The sequence below is a fragment of the Salvelinus namaycush genome, chromosome 2 (genome assembly GCF_016432855.1).
Source record: "Salvelinus namaycush isolate Seneca chromosome 2, SaNama_1.0, whole genome shotgun sequence".
Taxonomy (NCBI): domain Eukaryota; kingdom Metazoa; phylum Chordata; class Actinopteri; order Salmoniformes; family Salmonidae; genus Salvelinus; species Salvelinus namaycush.
This window is the reverse complement of record NC_052308.1, coordinates 75742164-75768448: the sequence shown is the minus strand read 5'-3', so window position 1 is coordinate 75768448 and position 26285 is coordinate 75742164. Positions and strand designations below refer to the sequence as shown.

Below are 26285 nucleotides of genomic sequence, written 5' to 3'. Positions count from 1 at the left end.
GGCGTAGTGAACATCATCCTGGTCGTCTGTGGCTGCTGTCTGTGCTGCAGTAGAGGTCATGGCCATGCCTGAGATGTTGTCATACACTGGACTAGAGTCTCCCTGATGGAGGGAAAGGACAGACAACATGAGGAGTAGAAATGTTCCACAAAGCATACACGTTAATCACAGTCATCTTCTGATTCCAACAGACTCACCTGTCCATCGTCTGCTGTATCTTTTGTGTCAGAGGTGGATTTGGAGGCTTTCTTCCTGTTTTGTAAACAAATGAATGAATGAATGAATGAATTAATTAATTATTGAATCTTCTAAAGTGAAATAATAAACAACAAAAACACTCACCTGAACCACATGAAGCCAGAGAAACAGAGGATGAGAACCAGAACAACCACTATGATTCCTACAGCTGCAGTCAGAACTGAGGTCTGTTTCCCTGTAATAAAATATGGATGATATGAGTACACAGCATGTTCTAATGAACTGAATATTATTATAATAATAATATAGAATATCAATGTAATACTTGTTAATACTTGGGGATTTTATAAGCAAACCTGTAGTTATTAACAAAAGTGTAATAATCCAAAGTATAATTATTAATAAGATATATTTTGAAAAGTAATTTTGTATTGAGGTATTAAAGATTAAACTTTACCTGCTACAATGATCATCAGAGCTGTAGAGTTCATAGATCCTCTTCCATTCTGGGCCTCACAGTAATATTCTCCTCTGTCCTCAGAGCTGATGTTAGTGATGCTGTAACTCTGTCCTGATGCTTTTGGTGAGGTTACATTCTTCTTGTACCAGGTGTATTTGTCCACAGGTGGGTTGGCATCACTGCTGCAGGTCAGAGTCACTGAACTGCCCTCCACTATTTCACCAGAGGGACTGACTGACACTGAGGTGTTCTTTGGGCCATCTGGTGGACAATATGTAACACATTGTTCATGCAAAGTGCTTTACATGAGGAGCATCATGGAACTTGGACTTATGATTGAAATAAGTTAAATATGACTTTAAATATGTGTGATTCTCTGAACAAAAGAAGAGAAGGTTAGGTGTATTTACACTCAATGTCCACAGACACAGAAGAAGAGTTGAGACTCCCATATATACTCTCAGCCTCACAGTAGTATTCTCCACTGTCCTCAGAGATAATGTTGGTGATGAGGAAGGTGTTTTCAGATCCTTTCAGTGAAGCTCCATTCTTCTTGTACCAGGTGTATTTGTCCACAGGTGGGTTGGCATCACTGCTGCAGGTCAGAGTCACTGAACTGCCCTCCACTATTTCACCAGAGGGACTGACTGACACTGAGGTGTTCTTTGGAGCATCTAGTAAAGGAGAATATGTCAGAGGGTCAGGACTGTAGTATACTACCTCAAATGACGTCATGTCAAAAATAAATTATATCTAGAGTCAGAGAACTATCACTTACACAAAACATGAACAAGAATACATGTGGAGATACTTTAGGACTTGAGTGTCTACTAAACTATGCTTCAACTGTTTGAGGTACTGAACATTCTAACTATAGACATGCATACATCTGTGACATTGTCTGTAATTTCTATGTAATGATGAATATTGATAGATAAAGCAGTAATACTCTTCTCATTGATATTAAATGATTGATACTTTCTAAGTAGAATAGTAGTTTAATTCATACTCACACACTGCAGGAGAGTGGAGAGCCTCTTGGTGTTCTACAGTACAGGAGTAACTCTCCACAGAATGACCCAACACTACTTGGGTATTACTAGAGTATTGTTGGGAAGTGGGCTCATCTAGACGTTGTCCGTTCTTGTACCAGATGTAGGTGGGGTTGTCAGTCAGAGTACAGGTGGTGCTACAGGTCAGTGTCTTCTGTCCCTCTGCAGCAGGAGTCACCTTCACCTGCAGAACTGAAACAATATGTATAAAACCACAAACCTGTGTTAACAGGATGGTTAATTTATTTTCTCCTGTAATTCAATATGATTTACAGTTGTATCATACAGGGTAGTATTACCTGTGACAGACAGAGTTGTTCCTGGGAAACTATGACCCCATTCAAAGTTGTGAGTTTTAAAAGTGAAGCGATACTCAGCTGAGTCCTCCTCTCTCAGATCTGTGATTCTCAGGGTGAAGGGACCGTTGTATGTTCCAGTGTACTCCACACGACCTGGTTAGGTCTTCAGGGGTCAACTTATCACTTCTAAACCAGAATGTTGATGTGGTGGAATAATAACCAACATACGTACAGGATATGTCCACTGTTGACCCCTTCAAGACACAGATTCTCCTCTTGGTGTAAGTCACTCTGCTGCAGCTCTGACCCTGAACACCTGAAACACAGTGACATACTAAGAGGTCAACTGGATTATATTCTCAGTTCTTTCTAGAAATGCTAACAGTTCTCATATTACATAGTGAAACCAACACAGAAACACATTGTATACAGTTTTACAGTGATGTATTAGTGACAGATCTGTTTAGTTTTTGCTATGGGGAGGATTGTGTGGTTTTTTACATTCCGTCCAGGACCTCCACATCCGGCTTTTTCACCTGCGGGATCATCTGAGAACAGCCACCCAGACAGCTGATGAAACTGAGGAGTATTTCTGTCTGTGATAAAACCCTTTTGTTGGGAAAAACTCAGTCTGATTGGCTGGGCCTGGCTCCTCAGTGGTTGGGCCTATGCCCACCCAAGCCCACCTATGGTTGTGACCCTGCCCAGTCATGTGAAATCCATAGATTAGGGCCTAATGAATTTATTTCAACTGACTGATTTCCTTTTATGAACTGTAACTCAGTAAAATGGTTGAAATTGTTGCACGTTGCGTTTATATTTTTGTTCAGTATAATTGTATATGTATTTATGTAAAACATAGGGACCACAATGGAATTAAGTCCCTGACTTTATTGTACAATCCTTTAAAACAACAATCCTGTTCACTTAAAAAATATTGTTTATATTTGTATTTTTTTAACAGACAAATAAAATTAATCGGTCAATCAATCCAAACTGAGCTGCAAACATTTGATGAACGGAAAGAGACATCTGTTACAAAACACCAACAAGTTGACATTCAGAGATTGTCAAGCCTTCAATACTGGGTAAGACTACAAGGTAGGGAGGGATGTGTTCTCTGTCAAGCCTTCAATACTGGGTAAGACTACAAGGTAGGGAGGGATGTGTTCTCTGTCAAGCCTTCAATACTGGGTAAGACTACAAGGTAGGGAGGGATGTGTTCTCTGTCAAGCCTTCAATACTGGGTAAGACTACAAGGTAGGGAGGGATGTGTTCTCTGTCAAGCCTTCAATACTGGGTAAGACTACAAGGTAGGGCGGGATGTGTTCTCTGTCAAGCCTTCAATACTGGGTAAGACTACAAGGTAGGGAGGGATGTGTTCTCTGTCAAGCCTTCAATACTGGGTAAGACTACAAGGTAGGGAGGGATGTGTTCTCTGTCAAGCCTTCAATACTGGGTAAGACTACAAGGTAGGGAGGGATGTGTTCTCTGTCAAGCCTTCAATACTGGGTAAGACTACAAGGTAGGGAGGGATGTGTTCTCTGTCAAGCCTTCAATACTGGGTAAGACTACAAGGTAGGGAGGGATGTGTTCTCTGTCAAGCCTTCAATACTGGGTAAGACTACAAGGTAGGGAGGGATGTGTTCTCTGTCAAGCCTTCAATACTGGGTAAGACTACAAGGTAGGGAGGGATGTGTTCTCTGTCAAGCCTTCAATACTGGGTAAGACTACAAGGTAGGGAGGAATGTGTTCTCTGTCAAGCCTTCAATACTGGGTAAGACTACAAGGTAGGGAGGGATGTGTTCTCTGTCAAGCCTTCAATACTGGGTAAGACTACAAGGTAGGGAGGATGTGTTCTCTGTCAAGCCTTCAATACTGGGTAAGACTACAAGGTAGGGAGGGATGTGTTCTCTGTCAAGCCTTCAATACTGGGTAAGACTACAAGGTAGGGAGGGATATGTTCTCTGTCAAGCCTTCAATACTGGGTAAGACTACAAGGTAGGGAGGGATGTGTTCTCTGTCAAGCCTTCAATACTGGGTAAGACTACAAGGTAGGGAGGGATATGTTCTCTGTCAAGCCTTCAATACTGGGTAAGACTACAAGGTAAGGAGGGGTGTGTTCTCTGTCCAGATCTACATTGTCTGTTTATTGTGGTGTTGAAAACACAAACCATGACATTGAAGTGACCGAAGTTGGTCTGCTTTGTTTATTGGTTGTGTGCTGCATTGGCACAGAAACCTGTTGGTGGAAAATGTGTTTCATATATTTTGTATATTATCGTAGTGTAATGGAACAGGCAGGCAGGGCGAGCTTGTCTGTGGTGGTCGGGAACCCTCAAACGTCTGGCCCGTAGCCCTGCGTGGCATTGACTGTGCCACAAAAGCAGGCTGAAGTGACAAAGTCGTTATTCACATTTATAAAGGCAGGGTCGCTACAGTTATTCTTATTTGTGGTCGGTAACATTCTTTTGAGTTAATTTTATGAGGGGGGAGGGTGTTCAATTTATTTTACAGTACATGGGGAGGGTCATTCTGTCCCTTAATAAATAAACACTCACAAACTGCAGGAGAGTGGAGATCCTCATGGCCTTTTACAGCACAGGAGTAGCTGTCTACATAGTTACTGGACACTGGGTCTTTGTACTGGGGGGAGGTGCTCTCATCTAGATGTTGTCCGTTCTTGTACCAGATGTAGGTGGGGTTACCAGTCAGAGTACAGGTGGTGCTGCAGGTCAGTGTCTTCCTATTACTTGTGTATGTTACCTCAACCTGCAGTTCTGAATGCAGAGAGTGTATTAAAACACAACTGAACAATCCGCTCTAGATTAATACAATTGTACTGTTCTCATTGGGCCTAGTCCTAATTTGAGACAAACATGTGTAAATCTGTGTGCCATAAATCATGTAATCTATTGATTTAAGTTAACATATTACTGTGGATCTGTTGTGTCACAAGTTAAGATGAATCTTTTGTGGAGAATTAATATAATATGTGTAATTTGAAGTGGTGCGTTATTCTATGTACAATATCACAATACCTGTAATAATGAGAGTGACATAGTCATTGCGAGGAGTCCATGAGTTGGACGTTGTTGTAAACGTGAAATAATATGTTGCAGCATCACTCCATTTCAGGTCTGTGATTCTCAGGGTGCAGTCATTCTCCTTGTTCCCTCGGTACTCCATACGGCCCTCATTATTATCTTGGATGTCAGAAGTATACCCAGCATCACTCCATTTCAGGTCTGTGATTCTCAGGGTGCAGTCATTCTCCTTGTTCCCTCGGTACTCCATACAGACCTCATTCTTATCTTGGATGTCAGAAGTATACCCAACACCACTCCTCCAGGTATACCATGTGGTTGTTGTGACTTTACGACCTCTGGGATATGTGTAAGATCAGGACAGATCCACTGTTGACCCATTCAAGGCACAGATACTATTCTTGGTGTAGGTCACACTCCAGTCATAGTGACATAGTACCACTGAAACAGTCACACCACACAACGGTATCAGAATTAGGAAAGGTCTATTGGCTCGCACTGACAGTAGGGTTTATCCACACTTTGTTGCCATAGTTGCTGAGTTGAGTGTGATTGGAAACCACAGATAAGCATTACTGAATGTAAAAAGATAACTATTTAAGTGAAGTGGAGACGCCTGACAGAACACACCAGAATAGCATTATGATTCTTATCCTTTTAGAAATGTCTGTAGATTGATAAACAGAGCAACTAAAAGATAAGAATGAGACCATACCTGCTACAGACCAGAGAAAGACCACCAACACACTTCCTGCTGTTCTCAAGGCCATTGTTGCATCTCCCACCCTGCAGTCTTAGAAACATAAACAACAACTCACTTTATAGCTGGTGAATAACTACAAACAAACCATCAGGGGCAGCAGGTAGGGCTCTAGTCAAAGTAGTGCACTCTATAGCTGGTGAATAACTACATACAAACCATCAGGGGCAGCAGGTAGGGCTCTAGTCAAAGTAGTGCACTCTATAGCTGGTGAATAACTACATACAAACCATCAGGGGCAGCAGGTAGGGCTCTAGTCAAAGTAGTGCACTCTATAGCTGGTGAATAACTACATACAAACCATCAGGGGCAGCAGGTAGGGCTCTAGTCAAAGTAGTGCACTCTATAGCTGGTGAATAACTACATACAAACCATCAGGGGCAGCAGGTAGGGCTCTAGTCAAAGTAGTGCACTCTATAGCTGGTGAATAACTACATACATACCATCAGGGGCAGCAGGTAGGGCTCTAGTCAAAGTAGTGCACTCTATAGCTGGTGAATAACTACATACAAACCATCAGGGGCAGCAGGTAGGGCTCTAGTCAAAGTAGTGCACTCTATAGCTGGTGAATAACTACATACATACCATCAGGGGCAGCAGGTAGGGCTCTAGTCAAAGTAGTGCACTCTATAGCTGGTGAATAACTACATACAAACCATCAGGGGCAGCAGGTAGGGCTCTAGTCAAAGTAGTGCACTCTATAGCTGGTGAATAACTACATACATACCATCAGGGGCAGCAGGTAGGGCTCTAGTCAAAGTAGTGCACTCTATAGCTGGTGAATAACTACATACAAACCATCAGGGGCAGCAGGTAGGGCTCTAGTCAAAGTAGTGCACTCTATAGCTGGTGAATAACTACATACAAACCATCAGGGGCAGCAGGTAGGGCTCTAGTCAAAGTAGTGCACTCTATAGCTGGTGAATAACTACATACATACCATCAGGGGCAGCAGGTAGGGCTCTAGTCAAAGTAGTGCACTCTATAGCTGGTGAATAACTACATACAAACCATCAGGGGCAGCAGGTAGGGCTCTAGTCAAAGTAGTGCACTCTATAGCTGGTGAATAACTACATACAAACCATCAGGGGCAGCAGGTAGGGTTCTAGTCAAAGTAGTGCACTCTATAGCTGGTGAATAACTACATACAAACCATCAGGGGCAGCAGGTAGGGCTCTAGTCAAAGTAGTGCACTCTATAGCAGGTGAATAACTACATACAAACCATCAGGGGCAGCAGGTAGGGTTCTAGTCAAAGTAGTGCACTCTATAGCTGGTGAATAACTACATACAAACCATCAGGGGCAGCAGGTAGGGTTCTAGTCAAAGTAGTGCACTCTATAGCTGGTGAATAACTACATACAAACCATCAGGGGCAGCAGGTAGGGCTCTAGTCAAAGTAGTGCACTCTATAGCTGGTGAATAACTACATACAAACCATCAGGGGCAGCAGGTAGGGTTCTAGTCAAAGTAGTGCACTCTATAGCTGGTGAATAACTACATACAAACCATCAGGGGCAGCAGGTAGGGCTCTAGTCAAAGTAGTGCACTCTGTAGCTGGTGAATAACTACATACATACCATCAGGGGCAGCAGGTAGGGCTCTAGTCAAAGTAGTGCACTCTATAGCTGGTGAATAACTACATACAAACCATCAGGGGCAGCAGGTAGGGCTCTAGTCAAAGTAGTGCACTCTATAGCTGGTGAATAACTACATACATACCATCAGGGGCAGCAGGTAGGGCTCTAGTCAAAGTAGTGCACTCTATAGCTGGTGAATAACTAAAATACATACCATCAGGGGCAGCAGGTAGGGCTCTAGTCAAAGTAGTGCACTCTATAGCTGGTGAATAACTACATACATACCATCAGGGGCAGCAGGTAGGGCTCTAGTCAAAGTAGTGCACTCTATAGCTGGTGAATAACTACATACATACCATCAGGGGCAGAAGGTAGGGCTCTAGTCAAAGTAGTGCACTCTATAGCTGGTGAATAACTACATACATACCATCAGGGGCAGCAGGTAGGGCTCTAGTCAAAGTAGTGCACTCTATAGCTGGTGAATAACTACATACATACCATCAGGGGCAGCAGGTAGGGCTCTAGTCAAAGTAGTGCACTCTATAGCTGGTGAATAACTACATACATACCATCAGGGGCAGCAGGTAGGGCTCTAGTCAAAGTAGTGCACTCTATAGCTGGTGAATAACTACATACATACCATCAGGGGCAGCAGGTAGGGCTCTAGTCAAAGTAGTGCACACTATAGCTGGTGAATAACTACATACATACCATCAGGGGCAGCAGGTAGGGCTCTAGTCAAAGTAGTGCACTCTATAGCTGGTGAATAACTACATACATACCATCAGGGGCAGCAGGTAGGGCTCTAGTCAAAGTAGTGCACTCTGTAGCTGGTGAATAACTACATACCATCAGGGGCAGCAGGTAGGGCTCTAGTCAAAGTAGTGCACTCTATAGCTGGTGAATAACTACATACAAACCATCAGGGGCAGCAGGTAGGGCTCTAGTCAAAGTAGTGCACTCTATAGCTGGTGAATAACTACATACAAACCATCAGGGGCAGCAGGTAGGGCTCTAGTCAAAGTAGTGCACTCTATAGCTGGTGAATAACTACATACAAACCATCAGGGGCAGCAGGTACGGCTCTAGTCAAAGTAGTGCACTCTATAGCTGGTGAATAACTACATACATACCATCAGGGGCAGCAGGTAGGGCTCTAGTCAAAGTAGTGCACTCTATAGCTGGTGAATAACTACATACATACCATCAGGGGCAGCAGGTAGGGCTCTAGTCAAAGTATTGCACTCTATAGCTGGTGAATAACTACATACATACCATCAAGGGCAGCAGGTAGGGCTCTAGTCAAAGTAGTGCACTCTATAGCTGGTGAATAACTACATACAAACCATCAGGGGCAGCAGGTAGGGCTCTAGTCAAAGTAGTGCACTCTATAGCTGGTGAATAACTACATACAAACCATCAGGGGCAGCAGGTAGGGCTCTAGTCAAATGTAGTGCACTCTATAGCTGGTGAATAACTACATACAAACCATCAGGGGCAGCAGGTAGGGCTCTAGTCAAAGTAGTGCACTCTATAGCTGGTGAATAACTACATACATACCATCAGGGGCAGCAGGTAGGGCTCTAGTCAAAGTAGTGCACTCTATAGCTGGTGAATAACTACATACAAACCATCAGGGGCAGCAGGTAGGGCTCTAGTCAAAGTAGTGCACTCTATAGCTGGTGAATAACTACATACATACCATCAGGGGCAGCAGGTAGGGCTCTAGTCAAAGTAGTGCACTCTATAGCTGGTGAATAACTACATACAAACCATCAGGGCAGCAGGTAGGGCTCTAGTCAAAGTAGTGCACTCTATAGCTGGTGAATAACTACATACATACCATCAGGGGCAGCAGGTAGGGCTCTAGTCAAAGTAGTGCACTCTATAGCTGGTGAATAACTACATACATACCATCAGGGGCAGCAGGTAGGGCTCTAGTCAAAGTAGTGCACACTATAGCTGGTGAATAACTACATACATACCATCAGGGGCAGCAGGTAGGGCTCTAGTCAAAGTAGTGCACTCTATAGCTGGTGAATAACTACATACATACCATCAGGGGCAGCAGGTAGGGCTCTAGTCAAAGTAGTGCACTCTGTAGCTGGTGAATAACTACATACCATCAGGGGCAGCAGGTAGGGCTCTAGTCAAAGTAGTGCACTCTATAGCTGGTGAATAACTACATACAAACCATCAGGGGCAGCAGGTAGGGCTCTAGTCAAAGTAGTGCACTCTATAGCTGGTGAATAACTACATACAAACCATCAGGGGCAGCAGGTAGGGCTCTAGTCAAAGTAGTGCACTCTATAGCTGGTGAATAACTACATACATACCATCAGGGGCAGCAGGTAGGGCTCTAGTCAAAGTAGTGCACTCTATAGCTGGTGAATAACTACATACATACCATCAGGGGCAGCAGGTAGGGCTCTAGTCAAAGTATTGCACTCTATAGCTGGTGAATAACTACATACATACCATCAAGGGCAGCAGGTAGGGCTCTAGTCAAAGTAGTGCACTCTATAGCTGGTGAATAACTACATACAAACCATCAGGGGCAGCAGGTAGGGCTCTAGTCAAAGTAGTGCACTCTATAGCTGGTGAATAACTACATACAAACCATCAGGGGCAGCAGGTAGGGCTCTAGTCAAATGTAGTGCACTCTATCGCTGGTGAATAACTACATACAAACCATCAGGGGCAGCAGGTAGGGCTCTAGTCAAAGTAGTGCACTCTATAGCTGGTGAATAACTACATACATACCATCAGGGGCAGCAGGTAGGGCTCTAGTCAAAGTAGTGCACTCTATAGCTGGTGAATAACTACATACAAACCATCAGGGGCAGCAGGTAGGGCTCTAGTCAAAGTAGTGCACTCTATAGCTGGTGAATAACTACATACATACCATCAGGGGCAGCAGGTAGGGCTCTAGTCAAAGTAGTGCACTCTATAGCTGGTGAATAACTACATACAAACCATCAGGGCAGCAGGTAGGGCTCTAGTCAAAGTAGTGCACTCTATAGCTGGTGAATAACTACATACAAACCATCAGGGCAGCAGGTAGGGCTCTAGTCAAAGTAGTGCACTCTATAGCTGGTGAATAACTACATACATACCATCAGGGGCAGCAGGTAGGGCTCTAGTCAAAGTAGTGCACTCTATAGCTGGTGAATAACTACATACATACCATCAGGGGCAGCAGGTAGGGCTCTAGTCAAAGTAGTGCACTCTATAGCTGGTGAATAACTACATACATACCATCAGGGGCAGCAGGTAGGGCTCTAGTCAAAGTAGTGCACTCTATAGCTGGTGAATAACTACATACAAACCATCAGGGGCAGCAGGTAGGGCTCTAGTCAAAGTAGTGCACTCTATAGCTGGTGAATAACTACATACAAACCATCAGGGGAGCAGGTAGGGCTCTAGTCAAAGTAGTGCACACTATAGCTGGTGAATAACTACATACATACCATCAGGGGCAGCAGGTAGGGCTCTAGTCAAAGTAGTGCACTCTATAGCTGGTGAATAACTACATACAAACCATCAGGGGAGCAGGTAGGGCTCTAGTCAAAGTAGTGCACACTATAGCTGGTGAATAACTACATACATACCATCAGGGGCAGCAGGTAGGGCTCTAGTCAAAGTAGTGCACTCTGTAGCTGGTGAATAACTACATACATACCATCAGGGGCAGCAGGTAGGGCTCTAGTCAAAGTAGTGCACTCTATAGCTGGTGAATAACTACATACAAACCATCAGGGGCAGCAGGTAGGGTTCTAGTCAAAGTAGTGCACTCTATAGCTGGTGAATAACTACATACATACCATCAGGGGCAGCAGGTAGGGCTCTAGTCAAAGTAGTGCACTCTATAGCTGGTGAATAACTACATACATACCATCAGGGGCAGCAGGTAGGGCTCTAGTCAAAGTAGTGCACTCTATAGCTGGTGAATAACTACATACATACCATCAGGGGCAGCAGGTAGGGCTCTAGTCAAAGTAGTGCACACTATAGCTGGTGAATAACTACATACAAACCATCAGGGGCAGCAGGTAGGGCTCTAGTCAAAGTAGTGCACTCTGTAGCTGGTGAATAACTACATACATACCATCAGGGGCAGCAGGTAGGGCTCTAGTCAAAGTAGTGCACTCTATAGCTGGTGAATAACTACATACATACCATCAGGGGCAGCAGGTAGGGCTCTAGTCAAAGTAGTGCACTCTATAGCAGGTGAATAACTACATACAAACCATCAAGGGCAGCAGGTAGGGCTCTAGTCAAAGTAGTGCACTCTATAGCTGGTGAATAACTACATACAAACCATCAGGGGCAGCAGGTAGGGCTCTAGTCAAAGTAGTGCACTCTATAGCTGGTGAATAACTACATACAAACCATCAGGGGCAGCAGGTAGGGCTCTAGTCAAATGTAGTGCACTCTATAGCTGGTGAATAACTACATACAAACCATCAGGGGCAGCAGGTAGGGCTCTAGTCAAAGTAGTGCACCCTATAGCTGGTGAATAACTACATACATACCATCAGGGGCAGCAGGTAGGGCTCTAGTCAAAGTAGTGCACTCTATAGCTGGTGAATAACTACATACAAACCATCAGGGGCAGCAGGTAGGGCTCTAGTCAAAGTAGTGCACTCTATAGCTGGTGAATAACTACATACATACCATCAGGGGCAGCAGGTAGGGCTCTAGTCAAAGTAGTGCACTCTATAGCTGGTGAATAACTACATACAAACCATCAGGGCAGCAGGTAGGGCTCTAGTCAAAGTAGTGCACTCTATAGCTGGTGAATAACTACATACAAACCATCAGGGCAGCAGGTAGGGCTCTAGTCAAAGTAGTGCACTCTATAGCTGGTGAATAACTACATACATACCATCAGGGGCAGCAGGTAGGGCTCTAGTCAAAGTAGTGCACTCTATAGCTGGTGAATAACTACATACATACCATCAGGGGCAGCAGGTAGGGCTCTAGTCAAAGTAGTGCACTCTATAGCTGGTGAATAACTACATACATACCATCAGGGGCAGCAGGTAGGGCTCTAGTCAAAGTAGTGCACTCTATAGCTGGTGAATAACTACATACAAACCATCATGGGCAGCAGGTAGGGCTCTAGTCAAAGTAGTGCACTCTATAGCTGGTGAATAACTACATACAAACCATCAGGGGAGCAGGTAGGGCTCTAGTCAAAGTAGTGCACACTATAGCTGGTGAATAACTACATACATACCATCAGGGGCAGCAGGTAGGGCTCTAGTCAAAGTAGTGCACTCTATAGCTGGTGAATAACTACATACAAACCATCAGGGGAGCAGGTAGGGCTCTAGTCAAAGTAGTGCACACTATAGCTGGTGAATAACTACATACATACCATCAGGGGCAGCAGGTAGGGCTCTAGTCAAAGTAGTGCACTCTGTAGCTGGTGAATAACTACATACATACCATCAGGGGCAGCAGGTAGGGCTCTAGTCAAAGTAGTGCACTCTATAGCTGGTGAATAACTACATACAAACCATCAGGGGCAGCAGGTAGGGTTCTAGTCAAAGTAGTGCACTCTATAGCTGGTGAATAACTACATACATACCATCAGGGGCAGCAGGTAGGGCTCTAGTCAAAGTAGTGCACTCTATAGCTGGTGAATAACTACATACATACCATCAGGGGCAGCAGGTAGGGCTCTAGTCAAAGTAGTGCACTCTATAGCTGGTGAATAACTACATACATACCATCAGGGGCAGCAGGTAGGGCTCTAGTCAAAGTAGTGCACACTATAGCTGGTGAATAACTACATACAAACCATCAGGGGCAGCAGGTAGGGCTCTAGTCAAAGTAGTGCACTCTGTAGCTGGTGAATAACTACATACATACCATCAGGGGCAGCAGGTAGGGCTCTAGTCAAAGTAGTGCACTCTATAGCTGGTGAATAACTACATACATACCATCAGGGGCAGCAGGTAGGGCTCTAGTCAAAGTAGTGCACTCTGTAGCTGGTGAATAACTACATACAAACCATCAGGGGCAGCAGGTAGGGCTCTAGTCAAAGTAGTGCACACTATAGCTGGTGAATAACTACATACAAACCATCAGGGGCAGCAGGTAGGGCTCTAGTCAAAGTAGTGCACTCTATAGCTGGTGAATAACTACATACAAACCATCAGGGGCAGCAGGTAGGGTTCTAGTCAAAGTAGTGCACTCTATAGCTGGTGAATAACTACATACAAACCATCAGGGGCAGCAGGTAGGGCTCTAGTCAAAGTAGTGCACTCTATAGCTGGTGAATAACTACATACAAACCATCAGGGGCAGCAGGTAGGGTTCTAGTCAAAGTAGTGCACTCTATAGCTGGTGAATAACTACATACAAACCATCAGGGGCAGCAGGTAGGGCTCTAGTCAAAGTAGTGCACTCTGTAGCTGGTGAATAACTACATACACACCATCAGGGGCAGCAGGTAGGGCTCTAGTCAAAGTAGTGCACTCTATAGCTGGTGAATAACTACATACAAACCATCAGGGGCAGCAGGTAGGGCTCTAGTCAAAGTAGTGCACTCTGTAGCTGGTGAATAACTACATACATACCATCAGGGGCAGCAGGTAGGGCTCTAGTCAAAGTAGTGCACTCTATAGCTGGTGAATAACTACATACATACCATCAGGGGCAGCAGGTAGGGCTCTAGTCAAAGTAGTGCACTCTATAGCTGGTGAATAACTACATACATACCATCAGGGGCAGCAGGTAGGGCTCTAGTCAAAGTAGTGCACTCTATAGCTGGTGAATAACTACATACATACCATCAGGGGCAGAAGGTAGGGCTCTAGTCAAAGTAGTGCACTCTATAGCTGGTGAATAACTACATACATACCATCAGGAGCAGCAGGTAGGGCTCTAGTCAAAGTAGTGCACTCTATAGCTGGTGAATAACTACATACATACCATCAGGGGCAGCAGGTAGGGCTCTAGTCAAAGTAATGCACTCTATAGCTGGTGAATAACTACATACAAACCACCAGGGGCAGCAGGTAGGGCTCTAGTCAAAGTAGTGCACTCTATAGCTGGTGAATAACTACATACAAACCATCAGGGGCAGCAGGTAGGGCTCTAGTCAAAGTAGTGCACTCTATAGCTGGTGAATAACTACATACATACCATCAGGGGCAGCAGGTAGGGCTCTAGTCAAAGTAGTGCACTCTATAGCTGGTGAATAACTACATACATACCATCAGGGGCAGCAGGTAGGGCTCTAGTCAAAGTATTGCACTCTATAGCTGGTGAATAACTACATACATACCATCAAGGGCAGCAGGTAGGGCTCTAGTCAAAGTAGTGCACTCTATAGCTGGTGAATAACTACATACAAACCATCAGGGGCAGCAGGTAGGGCTCTAGTCAAAGTAGTGCACTCTATAGCTGGTGAATAACTACATACATACCATCAGGGGCAGCAGGTAGGGCTCTAGTCAAAGTAGTGCACTCTATAGCTGGTGAATAACTACATACAAACCATCAGGGGCAGCAGGTAGGGCTCTAGTCAAAGTAGTGCACTCTATAGCTGGTGAATAACTACATACATACCATCAGGGGCAGCAGGTAGGGCTCTAGTCAAAGTAGTGCACTCTATAGCTGGTGAATAACTACATACAAACCATCAGGGCAGCAGGTAGGGCTCTAGTCAAAGTAGTGCACTCTATAGCTGGTGAATAACTACATACAAACCATCAGGGCAGCAGGTAGGGCTCTAGTCAAAGTAGTGCACTCTATAGCTGGTGAATAACTACATACATACCATCAGGGGCAGCAGGTAGGGCTCTAGTCAAAGTAGTGCACTCTATAGCTGGTGAATAACTACATACATACCATCAGGGGCAGCAGGTAGGGCTCTAGTCAAAGTAGTGCACTCTATAGCTGGTGAATAACTACATACATACCATCAGGGGCAGCAGGTAGGGCCCTAGTCAAAGTAGTGCACTCTATAGCTGGTGAATAACTACATACAAACCATCAGGGGCAGCAGGTAGGGCTCTAGTCAAAGTAGTGCACTCTATAGCTGGTGAATAACTACATACAAACCATCAGGGGAGCAGGTAGGGCTCTAGTCAAAGTAGTGCACACTATAGCTGGTGAATAACTACATACATACCATCAGGGGCAGCAGGTAGGGCTCTAGTCAAAGTAGTGCACTCTATAGCTGGTGAATAACTACATACAAACCATCAGGGGCAGCAGGTAGGGTTCTAGTCAAAGTAGTGCACTCTATAGCTGGTGAATAACTACATACATACCATCAGGGGCAGCAGGTAGGGCTCTAGTCAAAGTAGTGCACTCTATAGCTGGTGAATAACTACATACATACCATCAGGGGCAGCAGGTAGGGCTCTAGTCAAAGTAGTGCACTCTATAGCTGGTGAATAACTACATACATACCATCAGGGGCAGCAGGTAGGGCTCTAGTCAAAGTAGTGCACACTATAGCTGGTGAATAACTACATACAAACCATCAGGGGCAGCAGGTAGGGCTCTAGTCAAAGTAGTGCACTCTGTAGCTGGTGAATAACTACATACATACCATCAGGGGCAGCAGGTAGGGCTCTAGTCAAAGTAGTGCACTCTATAGCTGGTGAATAACTACATACATACCATCAGGGGCAGCAGGTAGGGCTCTAGTCAAAGTAGTGCACTCTATAGCTGGTGAATAACTACATACATACCATCAGGGGCAGCAGGTAGGGCTCTAGTCAAAGTAGTGCACTCTATAGCTGATGAATAACTACATACAAACCATCAGGGGCAGCAGGTAGGGCTCTAGTCAAAGTAGTGCACTCTATAGCTGGTGAATAACTACATACATACCATCAGGGGCAGCAGGTAGGGCTCTAGTCAAAGTAGTGCACTCTATAGCTGGTGAATAACTACATACATACCATCAGGGGCAGCAGGTAGGGCTCTAGTCAAAGTAGTGCACTCTATAGCTGGTGAATAACTACATACAAACCATCAGGGGCAGCAGGTAGGGCTCTAGTCAAAGTAGTGCACTCTATAGCTGGTGAATAACTACATACAAACCATCAGGGGAGCAGGTAGGGCTCTAGTCAAAGTAGTGCACACTATAGCTGGTGAATAACTACATACATACCATCAGGGGCAGCAGGTAGGGCTCTAGTCAAAGTAGTGCACTCTATAGCTGGTGAATAACTACATACAAACCATCAGGGGAGCAGGTAGGGCTCTAGTCAAAGTAGTGCACACTATAGCTGGTGAATAACTACATACATACCATCAGGGGCAGCAGGTAGGGCTCTAGTCAAAGTAGTGCACTCTATAGCTGGTGAATAACTACATACATACCATCAGGGGCAGCAGGTAGGGCTCTAGTCAAAGTAGTGCACTCTATAGCTGGTGAATAACTACATACAAACCATCAGGGGCAGCAGGTAGGGCTCTAGTCAAAGTAGTGCACTCTATAGCTGGTGAATAACTACATACAAACCATCAGGGGCAGCAGGTAGGGCTCTAGTCAAAGTAGTGCACACTATAGCTGGTGAATAACTACATACATACCATCAGGGGCAGCAGGTAGGGCTCTAGTCAAAGTAGTGCACACTATAGCTGGTGAATAACTACATACATACCATCAGGGGCAGCAGGTAGGGCTCTAGTCAAAGTAGTGCACACTATAGCTGGTGAATAACTACATACTTACCATCAGGGGCAGCAGGTAGGGCTCTAGTCAAAGTAGTGCACACTATAGCTGGTGAATAACTACATACAAACCATCAGGGGCAGCAGGTAGGGCTCTAGTCAAAGTAGTGCACTCTATAGGGAATATGGTGTAATTTGGGATGCAGATATAACAACACATCATCATCACAGCCTTGAGTGGATGGTGTGTAAATAACATCATAATAGTTTGGTAATATGGAGAGTGTCAGCGGTATCGGCAGGTAGCCTAGTGGTTAAGAACGTTGGCCCAGTAACTGAAACATTACTGGTTCAAATCCCAGAGCTGGCAAGGTGGAAAAATCTGCCAATATGAGCAAGGCAGTTACCACCAGCTTGAATGATAACTCCTATCCCCAAGCTATGAGGATAAACAGCGAGTCACACATATCTTTTATATCATCATTATATGATAGTGTCTGTATTCACCAAGTGTCTCAGAGTAGGATCTAGGATTAGTTATCCCATTTAGATCATAATTATATGGACCAGGAGGACCTGATCCTAGATCAGCACTCCAAGTCTGAGACCCTTGAGTACATGACTTGTGACTAAAAACTAAAAACCATATTTCAAGATATCAAGAGTACTTACAGACTGAAGGGGAGAGGTCTTGTACAGTGAGTCAACTGACTGGTAGTGAGTGGGAACTGCTAGTAAGTGTCAGTTCTGTGGTTGATACATATTTAAAGTAGTCAGAACACAAGTAGCTGATGCAGAACTGTCCTTTCCTTCCTCTTTAAGTCATTAACATGCATGACTTCCAGAACAGCACATCAGAATAGTGTTTACTATAACCTACTATTTGTAATGTTTATAATATCTTAGAATGTGTTTACTATAGCCTACTATTTGTAATGTTTATAATATCTAAGAATGTGTTTACTTTAACCTACTATTTGGAATGTTTATAATATCTAAGAATGTGTTTACTATAACCTACTATTTGGAATGTTTATAATATATTATAATATGTTTACTATAACCTACTATTTGGAATGTTTATAATATCTAAGAATGTGTTTACTCTAGCCTACTATTTAGAATGTTTATAATATCTTAGAATGTGTTTACTTTAACCTACTATTTGGAATGTTTATAATATCTAAGAATGTGTTTACTATAACCTACTATTTGGAATGTTTATAATATCTAAGAATGTGTTTACTATAACCTACTATTTGGAATGTTTATAATATCTTAGAATGTGTTTACTATAGTCTACTATTTAGAATGTTTATAATATCTAAGAATGTGTTTACTATAGTCTACTATTTAGAATGTTTATAATATCTAAGAATGTGTTTACTATAGCCTTCTATTTAGAATGTTTATAATATATTAGAATGTGTTTACTATAGTCTACTATTTGGAATGTTTATAATATCTAAGAATGTGTTGCCTTGCCCCTCTCAGTTCTACATGGAACAGGTCAAAGTTCTATATATATATATTTATTATTATTTATCTAAGACTTATTTTACCAGGTAAGCTGACTGAGAACACATTCTCATTTACAGCAACAACCTGGGGAATATTTAAAAGGGGGATGAATGAGTCAATTCAAATCTGGGGATGATTAGGTGGCATGAGGGCCAGATTGTGAATATTAGCAGTGGACACCAGGGTTAACACCCCTACTCTTACAATAAGTGCCATGGGATCTTTAGTGACCACAGAGAGTCAGGACACCCGTTTAACATCCCATCCAAAAGACAGCACCCTACACAGGGCAATGTCCCCAATCACTACCATGGGGCATTGGGATGTATATATTTTTAAACCAAAGGAAAGAGTGCCTCCTTCTGGCTCTCCAACACCACTTCCAGTAGCTTCTGGTCTCCCATCCAGGTCCTGACCAGGGTGAACACTGCTTAGCTTCAGAAGCAAGCTAGCAGTGGGATGCAGGGTGGTATGATGCTAACAGTTGGCTGGTTCCATGGACTTGTAAGTAAGCATTTAATGGTAAGGTCTACACCTTCCATTAGATTTTCAACTCTATTCTACAAACCCATTCAATTTACACTCCTCATCAGCTGCATCAAAGTGGTACTGAAGGTTCCAGTGTTCTAGACTAGAGCTCCACCTACTGGCATCTCAACATTACTGCACCATCCTAATAATAATGTCCTCAATAATGTTGGGCTAATAACAACATTACAAACTGATAATACATCAGATAGAATGGTGAAACACAACACTGTCTAGTACTTGACAAAGTCACATTTAATAAGCACACAAACACGTGTTGTGAAATCCTGCATGGAGTCTTCACCGTACACTTTAAGAGCGCAGCAGCAGTCAGGAAGGAGGAAATCAAGACGTCTCTTCCGGCTCAGTGTCGGAGCTCTCGATTGGCGGGGCAGTTTTGACGGTTGTGTTCAACTCCGCTTACGTCTTGTTTGGTTTCAGCTTGCTTAGTTTATAACATTTCTAAGTGTGATCGCTGTTGTTATCGCGCTATACTCCTGACGAGTTGGAAGCGTTCTGGCCTCTGATCTCATCGATTACGAGCAACATTGTTGCAAGCTTTTGTCAAACGAACAACCAAGGATTGTGTCGGACGGACAAATACGCGTTCAAGCCTGGACACAACAGCTAAGCCCATCTCTCTCTCTATCTCCTTCTTCAGTGAAATATGTTCTCTCTTTGTGCTGCTCTCTCTTCATGTTCAGTGCCTTTAGTAAACTAATAATGCACTGTAGGACTGTTTGACATTTTAGTTAAAGGGAGGTTGGGTGAGTGTTTTGAACTTTATTGATTTTGTGTGGGACAACAGACATTTCGAAATGTTTAAGTCCTTTTTTGTCTATGAACACACCTACACACACCCATTCATACCCCTCCCTCCTCCACTTGGAGGTAATACAGAATATTGCAAATTCTCTACGTTTTATGACTCCGCTCTTTCTTGTCCATTGTTTCTAGGAAGTTGCCTTTGAATTGCTTTGCCATTAATCTTGTATGAGTTATTATTGGTTAGGTTACCCCTGTGCTGTGACTTGTCTTCTCCTTTCTCCTCACTGGCTATCTGGCCAACAGGCTAACCTATAGGCAGTCTCTTCTGCTCATGTGTCTGGTAGTGGTTCTCTATCTATCCTACTCTTTTCAGTTCAGCAGGTTAATACCTGTCTGGTACTGGTTCTCTATCTATCCTACTCTTTTCAGTTCAACAGGTTAATACCTGTCTGGTAGTGGTTCTCTATATATCCCACTCTTTTCAGTTCAACAGGGTTAATACCTGTCTGGTAGTGGTTCTCTATCTATCCTACTCTTTTCAGTTCAGCAGGTTAACACCTGTCTGGTAGTGGTTCTCTATCTATCCTACTCTTTTCAGTTCAGCAGGTTAATACCTGTCTGGTACTGGTTCTCTATCTATCCTACTCTTTTCAGTTCAACAGGTTAATACCTGTCTGGTACTGGTTCTCTATCTATCCTACTCTTTTCAGTTCAGCAGGTTAATACCTGTCTGGTAGTGGTTCTCTATCTATCCTACTCTTTTCAGTTCAACAGGTTAATACCTGTCTGGTACTGGTTCTCTATCTATCCTACTCTATCTATCCTAGGTCAAATAGAGGTTACTTATATTTGTCCTGTTTCAGATGTAAGTGTGTAACCTGTACAGTGTGTGTGGTGTGAAATGGAAATAGTTTGTTGCATATCCCACTCCTCCTGAGACACCCTCGGGGAAGAGAAAGGGTTACATATTCAACTGTTTCTCTGTTAGAAAATGGACAAGAACAAAGATGGTGTGGTCACCATTGAGGAATTTCTGGACAGGGTGCCCATATTTAGCCCACAGCCTCCACCCCTAGCTCTCCTCTATCCCCAAACACAGACTCATTAGGGCTGTCAGGGGGGTAAAATGTACCCCCTCCATGGATCTCCACTCTCCCATCCGGCCCAATTTCTAGTGTTTGTTTACGGAATTCTGTGTGATTATTTAGTTAGAAAATATATAAGCCAATTTGTATATTGCTGATTCATTATGGAAACCAGAGTTCGTGCAGATAACCAATAATTTTAAGACGTTCAGATGAGACTGAATGAGGTAAAGAATAATTGATGACTGAAATGTAAGAGATTTAGATCTGTAAGTTCATTCAGAAGACGGAACTCCTTTAAATAATATTCTCCGTGGTGCCCCAGGTTATTACTGAGGTAATTGTTGCATGATTTAATTCAATCACGTAATCAGTTAAACGTTAGGTAATCGATTTAATAAAATAGCATGTCATCACAGACAGTCAATGACACTACAAAGTGATAAGAAACGTTGCATCAGAACATTGAGGCAAAATACTACCATAACTTTGTCATAAAACCAATAATAAATGTATATGAAAATATAAAAAAAACATATATTATGTATCATCTAACAGTACTTTATACTGTAATAGTACAGGACTGTATACTTTAATAGAATAGTACTGTATGCTGTAATAGAATAGTACTGTATGCTGTAATAGAATAGTACTGTATGCTGTAATAGAATAGTACTGTATGCTGTAATAGAATAGTACTGTATGCTGTAATAGAATAGTACTGTATGCTGTAATAGAATAGTACTGTATGCTGTAATAGAATAGTACTGTATGCTGTAATAGAACAGTACTGTATGCTGTAATAGAATAGTACTGTAGAATGTAATAGAATAGTACTGTATACTGTAATAGAATAGTACTGTAGAATGTAATAGAATAGTACTGTAGAATGTAATAGGACTGTAGAATGTAATAGTACAGGACTGTAGAATGTAATAGAATAGAAACAGTACTGTATACTGTAATAGAATAGTACTGTAATAGAATATAAACAGTACTGTAATAGAATAGTACTGTATAATGTAATAGAATAGTACTGTAATAGTACAGTACTGTAATAGAATTTGACTGTATAACATACAAGAATAGTACAGTATACTGGAATAGTACTGAAGAATGTACCGTAATAGAATAGTACAGTACTGTAGAATGTATCAGAATATTACTGTAGAATGTAATATAATAGTACAGTACTGTAGAATATAAGTATTGTTCCTGTGAGCGAACATCAAGAAGAAATCAAAACATATATTTATAAGGTTCTCAGCCTTCATATAAAATATAACTGGACATCGAGGCTACTTCAGAAATGCGAAGTTATAGTGTTCAGATTCTGTTCCATGTTACTTAAAAAATGAGTGGAAAAATATTTAACATAAAAATTATTTACAAGGTTCCCCCTCTTATTCATCATTGTTTAAAAGTCAAAACTGACCCTAGATCAGCACTCCAACTAAGTGTGAATACAGTAGTCCTGTGTCTCAGTTGGTAGAGCCTGGTGTATGGGTTCAATTCCCAATGGGGCCACCGGCATGACAGATGGATCCACACAGAATAAGTCTCTTTGTATAAAAGTGCTTCTAAATGGCATATCATGATATATTATTATAACACTTAGTTGGACTAGACAGGTCCGGATATACAGGGTTTCTGTCAAACTTGTGTTCAGGTCTTCTTGGTTCTGGGCTTGTTGTGTTCAGGTCTTCTGGGTTTGTTGTGTTCAGGTCTTCTGGGTTTGTTGTGTTCAGGTCTTGGTTCTGGGTTTGTTGTGTTCAGGTATTGGTTCTGGGTTTGTTGTATTCAGGTGTTCTGGGTTTGTTGTCTTCTGGGTTTGTTGTGTTCAGGTCTTGGTTCTGGGTTTGTTGTGTTCAGGTCTTCTGGGTTTGTTCACTCTACTATAGATCTCAGAGGAGTCCTCAGCTGCTTGTGCTGCCGTGGGTCTGAAGAGAGAGAAACAGAAATTAAACAGAATCTGCATCCCCTCAAAAAACCTTCATATACTCTTTATAGTGCATTACTTTGACCAAGGCCTATATGGCTCTGGTGAAAAGTAGTGCACTAAATAGGGAATAGGGTTCCATTTGGAACACAGGACAGTTCCTCAAAACCACCACTCTCTCATTATATTGTTGGGTTTGTAAGGAAATGCCGTCACTAGTGGCCACTAGGGGTCAACTCTTTTGCTTATTAATGATGTCATGGTCTTCTCCTCCAATAAGCAGCAGCATATGAATGAGCTGTAATCAAGAATAAAGCTTGTTTACAACCAAATCTAAAAACATATGTAACTGGAATGTTATAGGAGGGTCATATTTTCTTTGTGAATTCACTTGTTTTTGAGAAACTATCCCCAAGCATCTAATCACTTCCTCATCCTCGTTGTTCAGTAAGTGGCTCCAAAAACACCCAAAACATCCTTTTAGAAACTAAAAGCTCTAAGTAGTCTGTAGTGATGCAGGTCTTTACATGTTGTACACATGAAATCTGTCATTCAGAACTTAATCCACAACGTTATGTTCCATGTTGTTGAGACTTGAACGATGCTTCTCGTCCGTTCTAGCAGCATGATACACTGAGAATGGAACAGTTGGACGGGGAAACAGCACGAGTCACAAAACGGAATATAACGTTGTGGATAAAGTTTGGAATGACACTTTCATGTGTACAACTGTTACATCTAAAGTCCTGCATCACTATACTGAGAGCTTTCTGTTTCTGAAAGACAGATTGTGTTTTTGGAGCATTTGTTCATGTTTTTCAGAGCCTCTACTGCACAACGAGGATGAGGAAGTGAATTGCTGGTTGGGGAAAGTTTCTCTAAAACAAGTGAAGTCAGAATAAAAGGTGTCTGGACCCTTCTATAACATGGCATTTTACATACAAAATAGAAATTTGGTTGTAAAAAAAAAAGCCAACTTCTCCTTTAATGTGGTGTATCCACAATGCTCTAGAATTGTCTCTGTTGTTGTAATGGCAGAATATGCTCACCGGTTGGCAGCACTGGGCCAGTTGAATTTCACAGCATCGTACTGGACATCCTCTTCCTGTTTCTGGCGTTGAGGCAGCTGGATGGTGGAGTACAGAGTCACTTCCTGTATTTTGGAGTGAGTGAAGTGGACGCTGGCATAGTGAACGTCATCTTGGTTGACGGTGGCTGCTGTCTGTGCTGCAGTAGGGGTCATGGTCATGCCTGAGATGTTGTCATACACTGGACTAGAGTCTCCCTGATGGAGAGAGAGGACAGACAACATAAATAGACCTGGGGACAGATAGCATGAGGAGAGGAAATGTCCCACAAAGTAATAAAACTGATCTTACATCTGTTTCAACAGACTCACCTGTCCGTTGTCTGCCGTGTGTCTTGTGTCAGAGGTGGTTTTGGAGACCTTCTTCCTGTTTTGTAAATGAATGAGTGAATGAATATATTAATAAAGTAATGAAGATAATAAAGTGAAATAATCTTTAAAATAAGCATTTTCACTCACCTGAACCAGATGAAGCCAGAGAGACTTGAAGCCAGTATGACACCCAGAACAACCACTATGATTCCTACAGCTGCAGTTATAACTGAGGTTTGTTTCCCTAAAAGATAATATAAATGACACGAGTACATGTTATTATGAAGTGAAAATGAATATACAGCAACACAGGACATTAATGCAATACTTGTAAGTAGAAGACTATGTATAGTTATAAACCAAAGTGTCATAAGGCAAACGAGAAGAAGATTACCTTGAAAAACAATTAGTTATTGAACATAACTTTACCTGCTACAATGATCATCAGAGCTGTAGAGTTCATAGATCCTCTTCCATTCTGGGCCTCACAGTAATATTCTCCTCTGTCCTCAGAGCTGATGTTAGTGATGCTGTAACTCTGTCCTGATGCTTTTGGTGAGGTTACATTCTTCTTGTACCAGGTGTATTTCTCCACAGGTGGGTTGGCATCACTGCTGCAGGTCAGAGTCACTGAACTGTCCTCCACTATTTCACCAGAGGGACTGACTGACACTGAGGTGTTCTTTGGTCCATCTGATGTAAAAGACAGTGGATTTAAAAATAGTACAAATTAGATCAGGTAAAAATATTACACAAACTTTCCACAAATGTACTTTTCCACACAATGACTTTTAGATCCATCCTCTTATTGAAGATGATCAATTCAAGTATCATGTGGAGCCAATATCTGTCACTACAATGTTACTGTAATATACTGAACTAAAGATTTAAACCCCTTGTACTTACATGTGACAGTGAGAGTCTCTTCAGCAGAGGGGAGATCCTCATGGCCTTCTACAGCACAGGAGTATCTGCCTGTATCCTCACTGCTGACTGAGAACAGGATATAGACAGGAGAGTAGGTGTTGCTGTTTGGTATAGGCTGTCCATTCTTATACCAACTGTAGGCTGTGATGGGGTCCAGTGTACATTTGGTTCTACATGTCAGTGTGACATTCTCCCTCTCTGACACAGATGTAGGATCCATCTCCAACACAACATCTAGAGTAAAAGGAAACAAATCATTATTATCCTCCTATATATGTTTCTTATGTGAAATACTACATTTGATATTTTTCCGTCACATACCACAATTATGTCTGTATGACTTCCCTGAATAAGGTAATTACAGTAATAGATGTGAGATGAGTGACAGATTACCTGTGACAGTCAGGGAGACAGGTGAGCCAGAAAACTCTCCTGCAGATGTTATGAATCTGAACCTGTACCCAGCAGAGTCACTCAATCTCAGGTCTGTGATTCTCAGGGTACAGTTACTCTCCTTATCCCCAAGGTACTCTATATGACCCTCATACCCTGGCGCTGAGCTCAGATCTTCAGCCTCCATACCAGACTCCCATTTAGTAAACCAGAAAGCTTGTTTGATCTCATGATAACTGGGATATGTGTAAGAGCAGGATATGTTCACTGTTGACCCCTTCAAAGCACAGATACTCTGATGGGTGTAAGTCACAATCCAACACTTCTGACCTGAAATACAAGACAATATAACACCTTTATAAAATTCTTAATTACAATATCTACTGTATACACTTATGCTGTTACGTTCCCCAGCAAGAAAACCTAACATGTAACCAAAACAAAAGTGGGAATTAATAAAAGAGTCACTGACAAAGACAAAAATGAGACCAGTGGGTTCTGAAAGACACTCATGGGGGTGTCCATTGAAAATTGACTATCAACAACAACTGGAACCAAAAAGACATGAGCGCTCCCACAAGATTTGCCCAAGAAGAGGCAAACAAAATAAAACTCCACATGCCAGCACAGTTGTAACACATACTGACTAACGAGTGACGCCAATCGGGGCACCCCACCTCCA

General features: G+C 42.6%; 1 long non-coding RNA gene across 1 annotated transcript; it reads right to left on the bottom strand.

The window, feature by feature from the left end:
• Positions 1-881: 881 nt before the first annotated feature.
• Positions 882-25638, bottom strand: LOC120018325. The gene is made up of 3 exons (XR_005472211.1): positions 25604-25638; positions 25190-25444; positions 882-919 (listed from the first exon to the last, which is right to left on the bottom strand). It is a non-coding gene; the product is annotated as an uncharacterized LOC120018325 (long non-coding RNA).
• Positions 25639-26285: the final 647 nt, after the last annotated feature.